This window comes from Suncus etruscus, chromosome 1, assembly GCF_024139225.1.
Source record: "Suncus etruscus isolate mSunEtr1 chromosome 1, mSunEtr1.pri.cur, whole genome shotgun sequence".
Lineage (NCBI taxonomy): Eukaryota > Metazoa > Chordata > Mammalia > Eulipotyphla > Soricidae > Suncus > Suncus etruscus.
In genome coordinates, this window is record NC_064848.1 from 56,800,803 (window position 1) to 56,820,959 (window position 20,157).

General features: G+C 34.0%; 1 non-coding gene across 1 annotated transcript; it reads left to right on the forward strand.

The window, feature by feature from the left end:
• The first annotated feature begins 18,114 nt into the window (after positions 1-18,114).
• On the forward strand, positions 18,115-18,249 carry LOC126032222 (small nucleolar RNA SNORA51). Its single transcript, XR_007503831.1, has one exon. It is a non-coding gene; the product is annotated as a small nucleolar RNA SNORA51 (small nucleolar RNA).
• The last annotated feature ends 1,908 nt before the right edge of the window (positions 18,250-20,157 follow it).

The following is a 20,157-nucleotide window of genomic DNA, read 5'->3' on the forward strand; positions in this document are numbered from 1 at the left end:
TTGATTTTTTGGTTCTCTTTCTTGAAATTACTTAGCTCTAATTGTTCTTAAGGCCCCAAATATTCTAGGAACATTTTGTTTTACCATTTGAAGTATCTATCTTCTGAAACCCATTTATTTATCTGGAAAAAATATAGTAAACTTTTCATATTAGTTTTTATTGCAAACTTGTGAGGAAAAAATCTATAGAAAGAAGTAAATGTTGGCTCATTGAAGGACCAGATACACTAGTGGCTAATTCTTATACAATCACCTGGATATTTGTTTAAGGGAATAACAAAATGCTATAGTTAAATCATACAATTCCTGTAAGAAATAATGTTCTGAATCTTTTAATAATCTAAATTATTTTATGTATAGCACTTCACTATAAATTCTATCTCAATTATTTAAATATGTGCAATCAAAAACATACATAATATCTTCATTAAAAACATAAGAATTTATACTTTAAATATACCATGGCCAAAGAGAAAGCAGTAGTTTGTTAACTGTCCTGGTATTAGAATGAACAGATAATTTGGAGTGGTCATTGTGTGTGTTTAGAACTAGAGGGATATTGAAAAATATATTGACAAGATTATATATTATAGGGATTAATGTTTTCATTGCATGAAGCCAACATCATGGTTCAATCCCTTCCAAGTGCATAGAGCTAGGTATCTTTGTTTAGTGCCAATGAGATTTGTTCAATAACTATATATATAATAAAAATTGAATGTAGATTATCTTTTATAATTTCCAAATCATTCAAGAATTGTACATCAAGAAGTAATTTATATTTATTAAATGTATAAATGGTAGTCAAGATGATATTTTGAAGAATTTTATCCTTGATTTTTACCCAGGTTCCACAAGTTCCTCCAGTAGTTTATTGAGCAAAATGGGCATGGTCACTGTAGCCCTAATCACCATAGGGCACTATCAGCAGCATACCCCAAAGTTCAGCACTGACTCATTTGAAATATATTTTGAGGAGTAGAACCTGAACATAGAGAACATTCTTTTTGACTCCCAACGAATATTAAATAAACACTCTAAATCATAGAGAAAAAGTAATAAAAACAGTCATACAAAGGAGGCAAGAGTGGATCCCCAGAAACCCTTATGATCCCTCTGTGAACTGCCAGAAACGAGACATAAATACAGAGCCAGGAGTAAGCCCTTATCACAGAAGAATGTGGTTCAGAAAAATAAGTGAGAAGGAGAGACGAAAAAGAAAGAAGAAAGTAAAAGAAAGAAAGAAAGAAAGAAAGAAAGAAAGAAAGAAAGAAAGAAAGAAAGAAAGAAAGAAAGAAAGAAAAAAGAAATAGAAAAAAGAAAAAAGAAAAAAGAAAGAAAGAAAGAACGAAAGAAAGAAAGAAAGAAAGAAAGAAAGAAAGAAAGAAAGAAAGAAAGAAAGAAAGAAAAATAAAGAAGAGAGAAAAAAGAAAGAAGAGAGGAAAAAGAAAGAAAGAAATAGGAAGGAAGGAAAGAAGGAAAAAAGAAGTAGGAAGCAAAAAGAAGGAGACCAAAGAAAAGACGGAAGAATAATGAAAAGGAGAAAAATATTGAGATATAAATTATAAAAAAAAATAGATCAAGATGAGGCCAGAGCAACAGTGCAGCAGTATTTTGCCTTGCACATGACTTACACAGAAAGGACATGGATTCAATCCCTGGTGTCCCATATGGTTCCCCAAGCCTTGAGCGATTTCAGAGCACATAGCCAGAAGAAACCCCTGAGCATCACTAGGTGTGGCCTAAAAACAAAAACAAATAGCAAAATAATAGATAAAAAAAAAGAGGAAAAAATTTAGAGAAAGGAAAACTAAAAGGCTATAAAATCTGAACTGAAATGAAATAAATTTTAGGAGACTGAGCTCTAAAGGAAGTGGAAAGTATAATTAGTATCTATTGTATACATGCTCATATTACACATAAGTAATATATGTATTAAGTTATATGTTGAGTAAAAATAAAATTACTAAATTCTAAAAAATTAAATTATGAGTGACATTGTATTTCATAGAAACTTCTCTCCCAAAAAACTACAGAAATTATCACTGAAAATTTATTCTTTGATATTCTTTGATAAAAATTTACCAGAATGGTAGCACAAGGTGTAAGCCAGGTATCTGCCTTGTGCTGCTAGCCTAGAATGAACCGCTGTTTGATCCCCGGTCATCCCATATGGTCCCCCAACCCAGGAGCGATTTCTGAGTGCCTAGCCAGGAGTAACCCTTAAGTGCCACCGGGTGTGGACCTTAAACAAAAACAAAACAAAAAAGGATAAAAGAATTGCAAATGTAAAAATTTTAAAATACCCTATGGATTTGTATTCCATTATTTCTTAGTTATTGGATGTAAGCTTTAATCATTTTAACTGCAAAATAATCACCACTACTTAATAAAACACTACTTAATAAAAACATTAGATATAAGTATATTGCTACTAGAAAAAAATTAATCACCTCAAATCTCATAAATCACAAAATAAATAACTATAAAAGATATTAATTTAGATAATCTAAAGAAAGGGCTGGAGTGTTGTCACAAGTGGTAGGGCATTTGCTTTGCATGCACTGACCTAGGACAGACTGCAGATCGATTCCTCAGCGTCCTCTATGGTCCTCCAAGCCAGGAGCAATTTTTGAGCTCATAGCCAGGAGTAACCCCTGAGCGTCACCAGGTGTGCCCCCACAAAAAAAAACCCCCACAAAATGTAGGCTTATTATTTTTTAATATTAAATCAGATTTGTGCTTTAAATGTGAAATTAGATTCCACAGAATATAATGTATTCAAGTGCTTTCTTAGAAATGTAGAATATACCTAGTACAAAATAAGTAAGTTAATACAAAAGATATGTCAAAGTGAAAATTGCACTGGCCTGAGATTCACAGGACAGAATTACTTTATTCAAGGTTATTACAACATGAGAGGAAATTGGAATCAAATAAATTCTGCTATACCAAAAATGTTTGAGTTGAATTGGGAAAGATGTTTGGTCATTATTGCTTATTGGTTCATCTAAATGAAATACATAATTTGTCTAATCATAATGATGGTGATAGTTCTACAATTTGGATTAGGTTCCTATCTGGTAGATACACATCCTATCATCCTTGATAATTGTTTACTATTTTTAGTAACGAATGTTGGGCCACATCTACTGCTGAGGATGTAGCTTTATGTTCAGCATGACTTCAGACAGTGCTTGGAGATCATATACAGTGTCAGTGCAAAACCAAGATCAGCCATATGCAAGCAAAGTACTATAAGCTCTGTATTACTTTCCTATTCTATTATTTATGATCATATGTCATAGGAATATATCCAGGGTCCACAGAAGAAAATAAAATAGGATTTTCTATGAAATCCCATTTTGCACGTGTCAATTAAAGTCAGCTTGAAATCCTGTTTTTTTTTTTCAAATATTTTTTATCACTCTTTTAACCACTTAGAAGAAAAAGGTTGTCAAGATTTGTAATCATCAGGGTTAACAGGGTTGAATACTAGTATAGTTGGCAGGGCATTTAACTTGTGCATTGTTACAAGAGATTGCCTATTCTCAAACTCGCGGCCCTCTGTACAACATTTTGTGGCCCTGCCCTAGAGGAATCTTTTTTTGTTTTGTTTTGTTTTAGTTGTTTGGGTCACACCCCAATGTTCAAGGCTTACTACTGACTTTGCACTCAAGGATCACCCCGACTTTGCCTCCTGTAGCCCCCAGGTAAATTGAGCTTGAGACCCCTGTAAGTTTCATCTCTGGGGGGCGTAGAGAGATAGCACAGCGGTAGGGCATTTTCCTTGCACGCAGCCCATTCAGGACTGATGGTGGTTCGAATCCCGGCATCCTATATGATCACTCGAGCCTACCAGAGGTGATTTCTGAAATGCAGAGCCAGGATTAACCCCTAAGTGCCACTGAGAGTGACCCAACCCCTTCCCCCCAAAAAAGAAGTCATCTCTGAACACTGAACACTGCTAAACATGCTCCCCAAATCAAACCAAATCAAAACAAAATATGCACATCTGGAAATATCACTGTACATAACATTTTCATTAAAAAGTCATCTTTATGACAGAATGAATGTTTACTTACATATCGTCTTGATTTTCTAAGTCACCTTAATATCTTCTATATATTAGGTTTAGAATGAGGTTTGAGAAATCAACAGAAGGACAAAAATTTCATTTTCATCTACACCTATATGGGAATGGTCAGATAAGCTGATGGTCGAATTAAGTTGTCTATTGGTCAATCAATTAATTATCTACATCTATGTAATAATATCTGCATTAAATTTCATCAGAAAAGAGTAAGTTTTAGAAAAATTCTAAGTTGGTGAACTTTTACATAGGAGGTAAAATACTATTAATATTTTACCTTGCTAATCTCTCTTTTATTATGGGAACTGTTTCCCACAACATTTTAAAAGGGTAGATAGAAAGTTATTTTCCTTTCCTACAATGACAGAATAATATGTAATATAACTTAGACTAAAGTAAATGCATTATATCTAATCCTGAAGGGACAAGAATTTGGAATCTAGTTAATGGAGTTTGTGAAAGCTAGTTCATGTGCTGCTAGAAAACCCTAGAGCCATAAAGAAATCCAACTTTCATCAGACCTGCAGCTAAATATAAAAGACGTGAAGGCAAAAATATCTCCTTTCATTACCACTCTGAAAATTTCTGAGCATACTTTTGTTAGAAAACAAGAGAAAATCTCTCCACTTCTATTAGATTTTTGAGACCGCACAAGTAAAAAATTAATATCAGGAGAAGAAAAAGATAAAATTTATTAACCTTTATGTAGAGAATTTCAAGATGAAGTAGTATGTTTGTATCATATGCAGAGGGTCATGGAACATCATGAACTAAGGATGAACCCTCTTGTAATGATTTGAGGGTTGTTTCACCTTTAAGAGTAAATGAAGCACTTGCCAAGACTGAACATGGTCACTCATAAATCTGCACCTTGATGATGCTATGTTCTTCTAGATTATTAGAAGAAGCAATAATCAATTTTTTGTTTGTTTTGTTTTGGGTCACACCCCACAGGGCTCCGGGGTTACTCCTGGCTCTACACTCAGAAATCGCTCCTGGCAGCGTCGGGCGACCATATGGGATGCTGGTATTCGAACCACTGTTCTGCTTGCAAAGCAAACGCCTTCCCTCCACGCTATCTCTCCAGTCCCAGTATTTTTCTTTTTTTGATCACTTTTCTTGAATAAGAGCAGAATATTGGAATTATAAGAAAAGAAAAGGCTTTTTAGGTTTCAGAGCCAGTGTCATCCCTAATGTCACTTACAAAAATGACATTTATTAGGAAAAGAAGGCCTATTCTGATATCTAACTGTTTTTCTGGATCCTTTATCCTACAATTCTGTAAATTAGAAATGGCTAACTTCTGCATTCCTGTGAACCTCAAGTAAGAATAGCAAGGTGATCAGAGTCCGCAGTGTTTCAATGAAGTCCTCTTCATTTTACAGCTCATGTATTTCTCAGTGGACTACAGTAGCTTTTAAAAAAAATCTCAGTGTTTAGAGCAGCTTTTTATTCTTGTTCCTTCTCACCACTTTCCTAGACTTCTCAGTTCATGCCATCTCAGGCCTCACCATGTCTTTGCATTATTTCCCCATCTTACAATCTTCTTTTCACTGTTCAATGCTCCTGGCCTTGGTGCTGTCTAATTTCATCATCTTATCTTTAGTCCACAACATGTGTCTGCTTGATTTCCTATGCAGAGTCTCACATTTTCTATCTTAACTCTCCATATTCTTGATTATTTCTACTGTTTGCTTATGACCTATGAAATGGATTACTGTCATATATTTCCTATGCGCGTGATGAGATTTTTGCAAATGAACCAGGGGCTTTGATTAATTCTCCAAGTGCCCCTTTCCTATACCCCTCCCTATTACTTCTAGTTAATCAAAATAGCAAGGCAAGAACAAATGAGTTTTCCAGAAAGCAAAAAGAAGCCAGTATGGGTACTATATAGGCAATGAACTGGAAATAATAGAAGTACTAGAAATAATAAATGATACCAGGAGATAAGATACATTTTGTTGAAACTAAAATGATGTTGATTGGAAAATGCCATTGTATTTTGCTCTGTAAAATGCAATATGTTGCAATTAAATTATAGCAACATTTTATATAATTAAATATTTTAATCACACTGATTTTCACGTTTTTAATTTGCACAATGATAATTTAGTTAACTCTGCCTTTACAGAAAATAAAATAAGTGCATAATCTATATGAGAAATTTTTTTCTCTTCATATTATTTAAAATCATTTTATATCTTCCTTTATGGTCTTCCTATATTATATCATTGACTATAATTAAATGTAATGGAGTAACAAATTAAAAATACTTTAACATTCATCTTTGGGGTTTTTCTCTAAGAATTAGATACTTATTTTATAAGTGTGATGTGAATATGTGCTCCATTTTATCATTTTATCAAAAGGCATCAATAAAAGTATTTCGATAACTATTTCTATTTAGTTTTGGGGTGACACCCAGTAGTGGCTCTGAACTCAGGAATCACTACTGGCAGGTTTGGAGTACCATATAAAATGCCAGAGATTGAACCTGGGTTGGTCACTTGCAAGGCAAACACTTTACCATATGTACTCTCCTTTGGTTCATAGACTATTATTAAAATGAATTTATATCTATAAATTAATTAACTATTAAATCAATGTATACTAATGGAACATAGTATAGTGTATAGGACACTTTCCTTGCAAGCTGTACATCTGGATTTGCTACACAGCACTACACTACATATGTTCCCTGAGCACTGTCAAGACTGATTCTTGAGAACAAATCCAGGACTAAGTCATGAACACTGTTAGGCATGGCAAAACAGAATATATATTTATATATATTTTATATGTAGACTATATATAGCATATATTTATAAGTATAGTGATATATAATAAGTATATATAAAGCTCAAAATGGTCAAATAAAATTATATGAAGTTTATTTTTATTCATTTTCTGTATTATAATAAATTTTAAAATGTGGTAATGTTCATAGTATCTTAAAGCTGGACATTATCAAATAGAATTTATATAAAGTTATAGGGTTTATACATGAATATAAAAGCAAGGTATATACATCTTATTTATGATTTTAGCTCTTCAATCTAAACCACACATTCACATACCCATGCACAAATATACACAGCATGCATATATAATTTAAAAGCAAAAAAATTAATCTAAGTTTATTATGAAGATTTAATTGTTTATTAAATGATTCAATAGGTAGCATTCCATCTACTAAGTAAAAAGGCTCTACATGGTGTACAAAAGAGAAGAATTTTGGAACCATAAATAGTATGACACATGTATATTAATTAAAAATTAATATTTTCCATGTTAAAATTATTGTACAAAAGTCACAGGAACAAATAAATAAAATTAGCTTCTTATTATGAAAACAACAACTTAAGAAGCATGTCCAATCAGCACAGACCAGATCAACTTGAAAGAGGAACAAATGATTTTATGCAGGATTGATTTAGGGTATATATATATATATATATATATATATATATATATATATATATATATATATATATATATATATATATAATAGTGTTTTGTATCATTTTAAGGAATATACAAGCTATACATATATGAAGGGGACATATGGAAATGCGTAGTTAATGAACATAACAAACATATAAATTATAAATTGTATATACAGACATGAAAAATATCCCACAAGTGTACTCTTTAATATGACAATAGTGAAAAAAATTAGGTCTGCAGTGACTCCAGTATTTATTCCTCAGAGCCCAGTGTTTTTCTGATGTCTTTGGACCTATGTACACAAAACGAGTCATCTTGGTCCATTGTAAGTGAAGGAAATTTAACATGTGTTTTCCAGGAGGAAGTATCGTATTTTTACACTGCAATTTAAAATTATCATAGTTTGTTTTCTTTATTCAGGGAATCTCTTAATCATAGAAAAGTTGCCCTAATTTTGGAAGGAAACAAGATTGTAAGATTTATATAGTTTTGTTTATTCTATGACAGAAGTAGGCTCTCTCCTAATAAAGATTTCCTTCATTGTGTAGCCATGAAATGATAGCTTCAATTTCAATTAGCTTCAATTTCAATTTCTAGATTATGTCAAAATTGCAATTATAACAGGTATTAAATATTAATAGAAGTGATCAGGAAAAAGTTCACTTTAGTTCTGCTGTTTCTTTCTTTACTTTTTATATTTTATTTTAGATCATTTTTATAGATAGTTAGATGATAAAGTAGATTAAGTTGTGCTTTCCTATATATAATATTTCATAGATGGGGTTTCAAATCTTCATGGAAGATCTATTTATATCAAAGATATTTATATGGGTAAAGGTAGAAAGCTCCACTTTAAGCTTCATTTCCATTGTTCAAGTGGGAAAAGCACATTTTTATTTAGATTTTTTTGGTCAAACTCAACAATGTCTAAGTTCACTCCTATTTTCATTCTCAGGAGTCATTTCTGACAGTGATTAGAGAACCTATGAAGTTCTTGGTTGACTGCATGCAAGGCAAATATTTTAATCTTTTTACAACCTTTCTAGCCCCAGAACAAATATCTTTAACTCTAAAAATACATGATATAAATACTCATTATTGAGCTGATTTTCTTAATTATCTTCCTCACTATTTGCAGCAAGCTTTCTATCATGGAATTACTGGCCCTGTCTCTATTTTCTTTGAATATTAATACTATGCTATATATTTTTTAATATCCCACAAATGAGTGTGATCATTCTATGCCTATTTCTCTCAATATGACTAATTATTGTCATATAATATCCTACATATCAAGCAATGTATAAGCAAATTCCATGACTTCATTTTCCTAACTGCAACACAGTATTCGATTGTGTAGACATATCAGTTTCTTTACCCACACATCTGTTCTCTGGCACTTGGGTTGTTCCCATATTCTCTCTATTGTGTATAATGCTGCAATGAGCATAGAAGTGCAGGTGGTTTTTTCTGTATTGTATTTCTGGAGCCCTAACTTATATTCCTAGGAGCAGTATTTTTGGGTCATATGAAAGTTAGGCTTCTAATTTTTTAAAGAATTATCCATATTATTCTCCACAAATTCTGGACCAGTTGACAATCACTACATTTTCTTGAGTTTAGTGATGCCACATATGATTTCTTTTCTGGTTTAGGAAAAAAAAAATACTGATTTTCATTTTATCATATATCTTGATAAAGAATACTCAGTTTTCCTAAATCTTTAAAATTAAGTGACAACTGATAAGTCAAACAAACCTAAAATTGCTGTATTTACTCAGCCTTATGTTATAAACATTTATTTTACTGAACATTATAAAGCAAGATTACATAAACATACTTTTTTATGTCAGTGGTCGGCAACCTGAAGCTCGCGAGCCACATGTGGCTCTTTACACTTTTAATTTGGCTCTTCTGTGTGCCAGGAGTGAATACTCTGCTTCTAGCCTCTGTCAGTGCGCAGCCGGAGTGCAGCCCAAGCGGCCAGCTCCAAGAGTGTAAGATGATACCCAGTATCAACCCTAAACAAAGGTGTTCCCCCAAAGTCATCCTTTCTTAAACCTTTTCCTATGATATGTAAAAGTCCACTGAATATGTACTTTTGTCTCTCTCTCTTTCTTGACCTGAAGCCTCCTGGTATTGGGAATTGGTTTTAATAAAGAAAGAGGTGTTCTAGCTTTTTGGGCTCGAGGCAGAGAGTAAAAGGTAAAAGGCCAAAGGCCGTGGACTCCATGATCATCTTTTCCTGGCTAGCTTGGTTTATTATTTCTTTCCTTCTACCCTGCTTCTTCAGACCAGGTTGGGTGGGGTTTAGAAATGCAGTGCCTGGAGTGATCTTAAAACATATATTTTATTTTGCATAAGAATGGGTATCTTCCACGAAGGGATTCTCAACCCAGAGTTTTCTTTTCCGTGGATTCTCATGTTCATAGCACTCATGATTAAAGTTGTGAGCTAATGCCCTTAAATGCTGTTTTTTATATTGATTATGACTTTCTGCATAATATAAGGGCCAATCAGAATTATTTTGCAAGAGTGGAAACATTTCAATATTTCCTTTTCAGACACAGCTATCCCAGAATCAGATTCTTTTTTGAGCACATCCATCTCATGTCTCACTGTAAAAACTAATTGTGAAACTCCCCTGCAGAGAAATATTAAGTTCATAGAGAAAATGAACAATGGCTGCCAAATACACAAGCTTAGCTACCCGTTCCTTGTCCAACTGGGGCTGTACAAAGTCAGAGTTCTGCTCTCACAGGAACTGCACTACTTCTTCCCTCTTGCCAACAAGGCGAGAGAGCACCTTTCCCCTAACAGCCACTTCACTTCTTCATGGAGAAGATGCTAGTAGTGGGCATCCATACTCTCACCCAGGTTGGTGAATAGCCTGGATTTGATCACAATTGTGAATTTCACAAATTATCTTTACTGTGTCATCTGTCACAGATATTAGTTCAGCAGGGAGTTTTTTTGAATCTAGTCTATCATAAAATGAGTGGATACAATGTACATTTGTGCAATTTCTGTTTCTTGCGACTACACAAAAACACTGAGCCATGCACATTGCATCATCTGTACATACATCAACACATCAGATTATTATTCTGAGTGAAATGAGTCTGAAGGAGAGGCATAGACACAAAATAATCATTTGTGGCATATAAGAATAATAAATGGCAATATGATAATAATATCTAGAGAAAATAGGGATGAGGGACAGGAGGACTAGTCCATGATAGGAAGCTTGCCATAAAAAGTGGTGAGTTCAGTTAGAATAGAGAAAGGTACATTATGATATTGATAATTGGAAAATATCACTCTGGACAAGAACTGGATGCTGAAAATGAATAAGTGACATACATGGTACCCTTTAATTAACAATATTGCAAACCACGGTGTCATAAAGGAAATTTTGCAAACCTCAGTGTCATAAAGGAAAAGAGATAGAGAGAAAAAGCAAAATGTCTGCCCCTGACATAGGCAGAGGAGGGGGAAGGGGAAGGAAACAAGGGACATTGGTGGTGGGGAAAGTGCTCTGGTGAAGGGTGGTGTACATTCTATGATTGAAACTCAAGTATGAATAATTTTGTAACAGATATGCTTAAATAAAAAATCATTTTTAAAATGTTTCATGTACTCTATTATAATTCCTTTATGATATAGCATATGCTTTAACAAAGTACCCTTTTTGTTTTTGTGTGTATTTTAGTTTGGTTTCTTGCAGCACACATTAAAGTGTCAATAGATTTTTTTCCTTTCGGTGAAATCACTACTTTTCTCTGGAACACTGTCCTTGCCTTTAAAGATTGTTAAAAGGTTTTTCTCTTTTACTTGTTTCATCTCTGTATTGTAGGGTTTCAAAATTTCAGCACATTTTGGTTATCAAGAGGAAACATTTTGCTTCCTTATTATCAGAAATCAAAGCATTTTTTCTTGAGAAGTGTGTTCACTATCCAGAATTAACAATCAGTGGATTCAAAAATTGTATTTCATGGTGGATGTCACTTCACATCTAAATCAGCTTAATCATAAACTACAGGGGAAAGGAAACACAATTGTTTTTGATGTTAGAAGAAGTTATTTCTTTTGAAAACATATTATCTGTTTTTGCCCAAGATTTTGACAAAGAAACTTTGATTCACCTTCCAAGCCTGTTGAAACATCGCCAAGAAAATAATTCTGATATTGACATTAACGATTTTAAAACAACACTTTTAAATACGAAGGAAGCTTTTCTCAAGAGGTTTCAGGATTTCAGAAACAGCAAAGGACGTTGGCCTTTGTTCAAAAGCCTCTGGATGCCACTGTAACGGAGTTAAATTTTCTTCCTTTAATATCGATCGACATTGGCAACTTTGAAATGCAATTGCTGGATTTAAAAAACAAAGAACTGTGGAGCTCGAAATTTGAACGTCTTTGTGCTAATTTAGAAAGATTGGAGAAACAAAAATGTGAACTTAGTTCACAGAATAAGTGGTTTGCTTTGAAAGACCTGGAGAAGGAAGATATGTTGATTTTTAATACCTGGAATAGTATTCTTGACTCATATAATCAACTAAAAAAACTAGCGTTTGCTGTTCTTTCATTGTTCAGGTCTACATATTTATGTGAACAATCATTTTCAAGCATGAATCTTATCAAGAGTAAATTGAGAAATTGTCTCATCGATGAGAACCTGGAATTGTGCCTAAAATTAAAGACAACAACAAACAAACCTGACTTACTCAAACTATCCAAGGAAATGCAAGGCCAATGTTCACATTAGTGTTTGCGACTTTGTCAGTCATTGTCAGGATGTAATTTTCTCTACATTGTAAGGCAAATTTTATGGAATTTAATCTTATCGATAAATAATATCATTCTAAAGTTTTTGTTTTATAAGTTGTGTTATTTGTATCCTCTCAACCTAATTGAATACTTGCATGCAGAATATTCACAATAAAAACTTATTGAAACTAAAAACAGTGTACCATCCTATGTATTTTTCGGTTTTAAAAATGTGGCTCTCGGGGCCGGAGAGATAGTATGGAGGTAAGGCGTTTGCCTCTCATGCAGAAGGTTGATGGTTCAAATCCCAGCATCCCATATGGTCCCCTGAGCCTGCCAGGATGAGCATAGAGACAGGAGTAACCCCTGAGCACTGACAAAAAACAAAACAAAAAACCAAAAACCAAAAAAAAAAATGTGTCTTTCAAAATAAATTTCAATTGTGGTTTTGCAGAGATTTGACTCAGATGAAAAAAAAGGTTGCCAACCACTGTCCTATGTGACTCAGTCACTGAATTGGTTCTCATTTGAGAGGTGTTGATAAAATGAACTTGAGAAAAAATACACATAAAGTTTGGAATTCCATATACAGTAATGTTAGTTTTTCATTTATTATTATTATTATTATTATTATTATTATTATTATTATTAGTTTTTGGGCCACACTAGGTGATGCTCAGGGGTTACTCCTGGCTATGCGCTCAGAAGTCGCTTTCAGCTTGGGGAATCATATGGGACACCGGGGGATCGAACAGTGGTCCGTCCTAGGCTAGCACTGGCAAGGCAGACAATTTACCTCTAGCACCACCGCACCGGCCCCAAGTTTTTCATTCATTTATTAATTGAGTATTATTTGAGTCTGGTTTGGGATCCACAACCAACTATGCTTGCTAGAGGATAAGGGATTTCTCTTAATGGTGCTTCAGGTCAATGGGATGAAAGGCATCAAACTAGCCCTCATACTAGGTATGCACTCCACCCTTTTGAGCTTAATATCTGCCAAATGTTAATCTTTTTAAATGTAACTTTCTAAAATATGTCTTTGCTAATTAAAAAATTAGAGCCTTCGTGGTTAATTGGAAATTTGTAAGTGAAATAGGAATAAAGTAAGGCAATTCATATGCAAACTACATTACCCTACATTACCCTAGTTTAGTGGATGAATTTTAAACTTCAAAATTACTTTTACAAAAGGCTACTTGGTGAAAATTAGATTTGTCTTTTTAAAATAAAAGAAGATTCAGTGAATCCTTTCTGGACCTTACCAAAAAAATCTTTTAATAGAAAAATATATTGTAAGCTCAAAAAAAGAGCAGTTTAGTGGATAAGTGAATTCCTTATTAGTGAACTCTAAAATTTTACTATTTGACTATTAGCTTTTCTTAATGAAGCAATTTAACATGCAAGCAATTCTAAGATAAAGTATAACTTGTCCTAAAAAATAACTATAGTTTAGGGGCCAGAGAGATAGCATGGCAGTAGGCTGTTTGCCTTGCATGCAGCCGATTCAGGACTAATGAAAGGTGGTTTGAATCCCGGCATCCCATATGTTCTGCCATGCCTTCCAGGAGTGACTTCTGAGCACAGAGCCAGGAATAACCAACCCCCTGAGCATTGCCGGGTGTGACCTAAAAAACACAAAAACAAAAACAAAAAACAAACTATAGTTTAATGCACAAAATGTTTAGGATTATTGCCAGAAATGATCTTTTGTCAGAAAAGAAAATTGTAGGCAGAACAATCAACTCTTGACACACACATTTATATAATATATATTGAATATATATATTTTGAACTTTTCATAATACTATCACACTCCTAAACATTCTAGTCAGTCTATCTTCTCTTTTTTTGAAACCATAACACATTCCTTTCCTTTGTACTCTCATTTCTTCTTAATGGTTTCAGAACCCACATGCCCATAGAGTTCCAAAACAGATATAGGAAAATTGTTTATTTTTCCTCCTACTTGTCTGTTTTAATTTTTAATTTTCAATTATCTTATATAAACAATATCTAACCACAATAAAGAGGAGGGCCAGGAGAACCAGTCCATGGTATGAAGCTTGCCATAAGTAGCAGAGGAGTATAGTAAGGTCAATCAAGGGACAATGACAGTTGTAAAAAATCTGTCTGAATTCTTTAATAATTTTTTAACCATACTTAGAGAGCTACTAAAACATTTTTTCACCTAAACACAGGAGATTTTGTTCATAATATCATAAGATTTAAATAAACATAAATGGAACACAATATAAATACCAAAAGTTATTTGTATAAAAATCTGTAGGGGTTTGTTTATTCTTATCAGCTTGAAGAGGCAGAAAAATTAGTTGGAAAAAAAGCAGATGGCACAGATTTTTGTTATTGTTAGAGTTTGGGTTTAGCAATTTCACACAATCATAGGGATGAAGGCATAGGTCCATCTATACCTCTGTTCATAGTTGGATAAAGAATCTAAGGCCGGGCGGTGGCGCTAGAGGTAAGGTGCCTGCCTTGCCTGCGCTAGCCTAGGACGGACCGCGGTTCGATCCCCCGGCGTCCCATATGGTCCCCCAAGCCAGGAGCGACTTCTGAGCGCATAGCCAGGAGTAACCCCTGAGCATCAAATGGGTGTGGCCCAAAAACCAAAAAAAAAAAAAAAAGAATCTAAGGACAAGAAGTATAGAAAATATCAGAGAGAATATTGTACAATGCACACCCTGTGCATACATTTAGGTCCTCTCATTGACAGTCATGGGCTTGTTTTAGGGTCAAAGAGCAAACTAAGTATAATGAAGATTACATAGGGGTTGTCTGGGTAAGATAAAGAGAAAGTTAAGTATAAAAGAAAAACATGAAGGATAGTCCATCAGCATGTTCAGCATGAATTATGGTTAAGTTGCACAGGCAGACAAGACTCTGCTTGCTCATATATCACATGTCTCAATAATACTTAATTATGCCGATGGGGATATGTCAGGAAATATGTGTCTTGGAGTTTATGAGCAGACAGGTGAAGGTGAAACAATCTCAGGATACACCTCAGTAATTATGCTGAAACAGATTTCCAAAGTCTTCCTTTAATCAGTAAGTTAATAACAATAACATGAACTGGAGTTTCAAGCCATTTTTTTATTTAGAAATATGAACTAGTCTTTGTTACTTATAGTAGTTTTCTCACCTAACTTCACGTGTAAGAATAGAAAGAATTCTTGGGGGGCACACAAAAAGGTGCTCAGGGTGAACTCTAATTTCTAACTTTAGGGATCACTCCTGGCCATTAAATTATGCCATGATTTAACTATATCTTAAATATCTTAAAAATGTCAAAATATCTATGAATTAGTCAATGGTATATTTGTGGGGTTTTTTTTTGGCCTCAACTGGTGACAATCAGGGATTACTCCTGGTTATGTGTTTAAAAATTGCTCCTGGCTTGGGAGACCATATAGAATGCCAGGGATCCAACTGAGTTCTGTCCTGGGTCAGTTGTGTACAAAGCAAATACCTTACTGCTGTGTTCAAAAGGCATATTTATATAAAAAATTACTATTGGTAAGCATTTTGTAACTTTAGAGTTTTCAAGTGAAAACTTAAAAATGCCACTTTTCTTAAGAATTTAACTATATTAAAGGATTTTATATTTAATTACAGATTTGGCATGTATTGATACTGTTATTTCCTAACTTTGAAATTACAATTATATTGCTCTTGAGAGCATATTTTTTTATTTTTTACCTTTTAATAAATTTTTCAAGCAAATTAAATAATTCATTAGTATGGAAGAAGAAGAAGAAAGAAGAAAGTTACTCCTGGGGCTGAAGAGATAGCACAGAGGACAGAGGTAGGGTGTTTGTCTTCCACTGTGATCCAGAATGGACCTGGGTTCGATCCCAGGCATCCTATATGGTTCCCGAGCCAGGATCAATTTCTGAGCACATAGCCAGGAGTAATCCCTGAGCGTCACCAGATGTGCCCCCGCTCAAAAACAAAACAAAACAAACAAAAAAAACACAATAGTTATTTCTAAAGGTGCATATAGTCTATTATGTAGATATATTAATTTTTTTTTTGTTTTTTTTTTTTTTTTGGTTTTTGGGCCACACCCGGCCGTGCTCAGGGGTTACTCCTGGCTGTCTGCTCAGAAATAGCTCCTGGCAGGCACGGGGGACCATATGGGACACCGGGATTCGAACCAACCACCTTTGGTCCTGGATCGGCTGCTTGCAAGGCAAACACCGCTGTGCTATCTCTCTGGGCCCAGATATATTAATTTTTTAGCCACTCATCTGTTGTTGGGAACCTAGGTTGTTTCTAGATTTTGGAAATTGTAAATAGTGTTGTAATAAATATATAGGAATACAGAGGTCATTTTCATATTGTTTCTTTGTGTTTCTAGGGTATATCACTAGGAGTAGTATTACTGAAGCATAGGTGAGCTCAATTTCTTGTTTTTTTTGTTTTGTTTGTTTGTTTGTTTTTTGAGGAATATCTATAATGTTTTCTGAAAGGGCTGGATCAGTCTGCATTCTCAGTAGTGAATGAGAGTCCCTTTCTCCCCCATCCACAACAGCATTGATTGTTTTAATTCTTTGTGATGTGTGAATACTCTGCAGCTGCTAAGAAAATAAAATCATGAAATTTGTTTAGACATGGGTAGATATAGTAATTATTATTATGAGTGAAATAAATCAGAGGGAAAGAAATAAACAGAATAATATCACTCATTTGAGGGATAGAAGAAGATATAGTTAGGTAATAATGTCCTGAGACAGTAGAGATAATGGTCTAGATGTTCAGCTTAGATAGGAAGCTCCCCACCAGAGTGGTGAGCGAGTAAAGAATGGTCTACTGGGCCCGGAGAGATAGCACAGTGGCGTTTGCCTTGCAAGCAGCTGATCCAGGACCAAAGGTGGTTGGTTCGAATCCCGGTGTCCCAGGAGCTATTTCTGAACAGACAGCCAGGAGGAACCCCTGAGCACCGCCGGGTGTGGCCCAAAAACAAAACAAAACAAAAAATCAAAAAAAAAAAGAATGGTCTACTAAAACAATAATAATTGGAACTAATAGTTCCGAAGAAGAACCCAATGCTGAAAGGGGAAAAAAGTGACTTGAAAGTCACCCCTCCATTAACCATAGTTGAAAATCATGTTGTCTAAAAGGGGGTAGAAAGAGATATACAGAGACAGAGAGACAGAGGAGAGAGAGAGAGAGAGAGAGAGAGAGAGAGAGAGAGAGAGAGAGAGAGAGAGAGAGAGAGAGAGAGAGAGAGAGAGAGAGAGAGAGAGAGAGAGAGAGAGAGAGAGAGAGAGAAGCACGTTGCCTGCTCTGGAGACAACCGTACTCTAGAGTTGGAGGTAAGCTGGAGATATCAGTGGTGGGAAGGGTCCCCTGGTGAAGAATGGTACACATTATATGACTGAAGCCCACAAATGAGAAATTGTGTGTGATATATAACCACAGTTCCACAGTTCTTAAATAAAGCAATTGATACAACTTTTTTTCAGCCCAAAAGAACATCAAGAGGACTTTGAGTCAAAAGGTTTTGCTAAACTTTAATTCACATTTTTATTTGTTTGTTAAAATAAACCTTTTTTCTCTAGTTAGAGTGGGGTGGGGAGGAAGGACACTTGGGATATTGGTCATGGGAATGTTGCACTAGTAAAGGATGTGTGTGTGTGTGTGTGTGTGTGTGTGTGTGTGTGTGTGTTGGGAGGCCTTATCTTTTCTCTTTTTTTTGATTTATATATATATAAATATAAATAAAATATATATATATTTATATATATAAATCAAAAAAAAAAGAAAAGATAAGATAAGGCCTCCCAATTCTTACCACAGGCTGTATTCTTTACACTGACTCTATAGAAAGAGGAGGTACAGTAAATGTACCCCATATACACCTCAATCCAGGCCCTTTGCCTGGTCTGTATTGTGAAGGGGGGGGGGGATAGAGTGTATTTTAAAGAGGAAAAATATAAAAATAAAATCCCAAGTCTTCTCTATCTTAAAAATAACTACCCTAAAATAATCCTTACATAAAGTCATCTTTTGAAGAAGCAAATTGTGTAATTCTCTAGTTTTAAATATAAAAATTAAAATTTTCATCTCTAAATTTGGTGACAAATTCAAGAACAAGAAATTATAATATAATGAATACAAATTTGCTCTATAATAGCATCAATAATTATGACATATATTTTAATTATAATAATAGTAACTAAACATCACCATGTACTACATAATGAATATAAGTGATTTTATACATATCAAGCTCTTGAAATAAAAGTAAGTCTCAGATTACTCATTTGTAAAATTGAGTTTTAATATCTATGATTTTATTAAAATATATCAAAAATCAGTACAAGTGAAGTAACTACTAGCTACTTCTCTCCTTACAGCTATGCATAATTTTATACTTTCATATATTAAAAATAATTAAGCAAACATTTCTAGCTAAATTTCAACTTTAAATTAATTATCTAAAACTCGTGGAGTCAAGTTGTATCTGATAGTCAAATGAGGCAATTTAACAGGCATTAATAGAAGCATTGCAAGCATCATACAAAAAATAATGCATCAACTAATCAGAGAAACTAATTAGAGAAAACCACCTATGTCAATAGCTGCATAGTATTTTGCAATAAATTTAACATGGAGAGAAAATACACAAATTTTAAAATTTATGTTACTGATTTAATTTTAGACATGTAACTTAATTATTATTATATTTATACACTAGCTAATGCTCAATAATTGTACACAGTTTCCACTTTCTTTAAGTTTACAACATAAGAAAAGACCAAATCAAATAATTATATATTCCAATAATATATGAATTACTTCATTATAATAAAAACATTTTAAATATAGTCATAAATGCAGTAAATTGCATTAAAATTGAGTAACTATAAATAAATTTCAATAAAATTGAGTAACTCTAAATAATCCTTTTTTAAAATTTTTTAAATTATTTTTTTATCTAGTTTTGATCGAATTATTTGTTTTGGGGTAAATATTGAAGTAGTTGTTCATTTTTTAATTATATATTTACTTTTTCTTTCTTCTTTTCTCTTCTTCCTCCTTGCGCCTTGTCATATTTCCTATCTCAAGACCATGGCGACTATGTGGTGCATATTTTTATGGCTGTAGTGCTCACTGAACATCTTATTTGATTCCTCTTTTTGAACTGCTGTGGTGTTTCACCTTCTTCTTTTCCCCATCGTCCCTCAAACCAAGGATGAGAGCCTCTCTAGAATGACTCCGCTGATAGTCGGCGTAGTCGATTTTTACCCCATTATATTACCTTTCTCTTCCTCAAACAAATCCACATAACTTGATCTTTCTAGTCCTGCCTCCCAACTAGAGGGGGCAATAATGGAGGCACCAAGTCCAGTTATAAGCCCACTAAGTAATTAACTAGACACAGAAGGGACCGTGCATTCTAGCAGCCCCTGGGGGGAAGAGTGGAGTATATGGGAGGCAGGATGGGAGTGGTTGTGGGAGGACAATTCGGTGGTGGGAATTCCCCTGATTCAATGTAAATATGTACCTGGAATATTACTGTGAACAATTTGTAAGCCACTACAATTAAAATAAAAATTATGTTAAAAAATAGGGCTTTTGTTTTGTTTAGGTTTGTTTTTTTCTTTTATTTAGTTTTGGATTTGGGCCACACAACAGATGTGCTCAAGACTTACTTTGCATGCAGGGATAGCACCTAACAGTGTTTGGAGACCTATAAGTGGTGCTGGAATTTGAACCTGATTAACTTGTGCAAGATGAGTGCCCTAAGTCTGTACAATCTCTCTGTCGTTGGAGAGAGCCAATTTGATTTGACTTTTTCACCACCAAAGAGATAT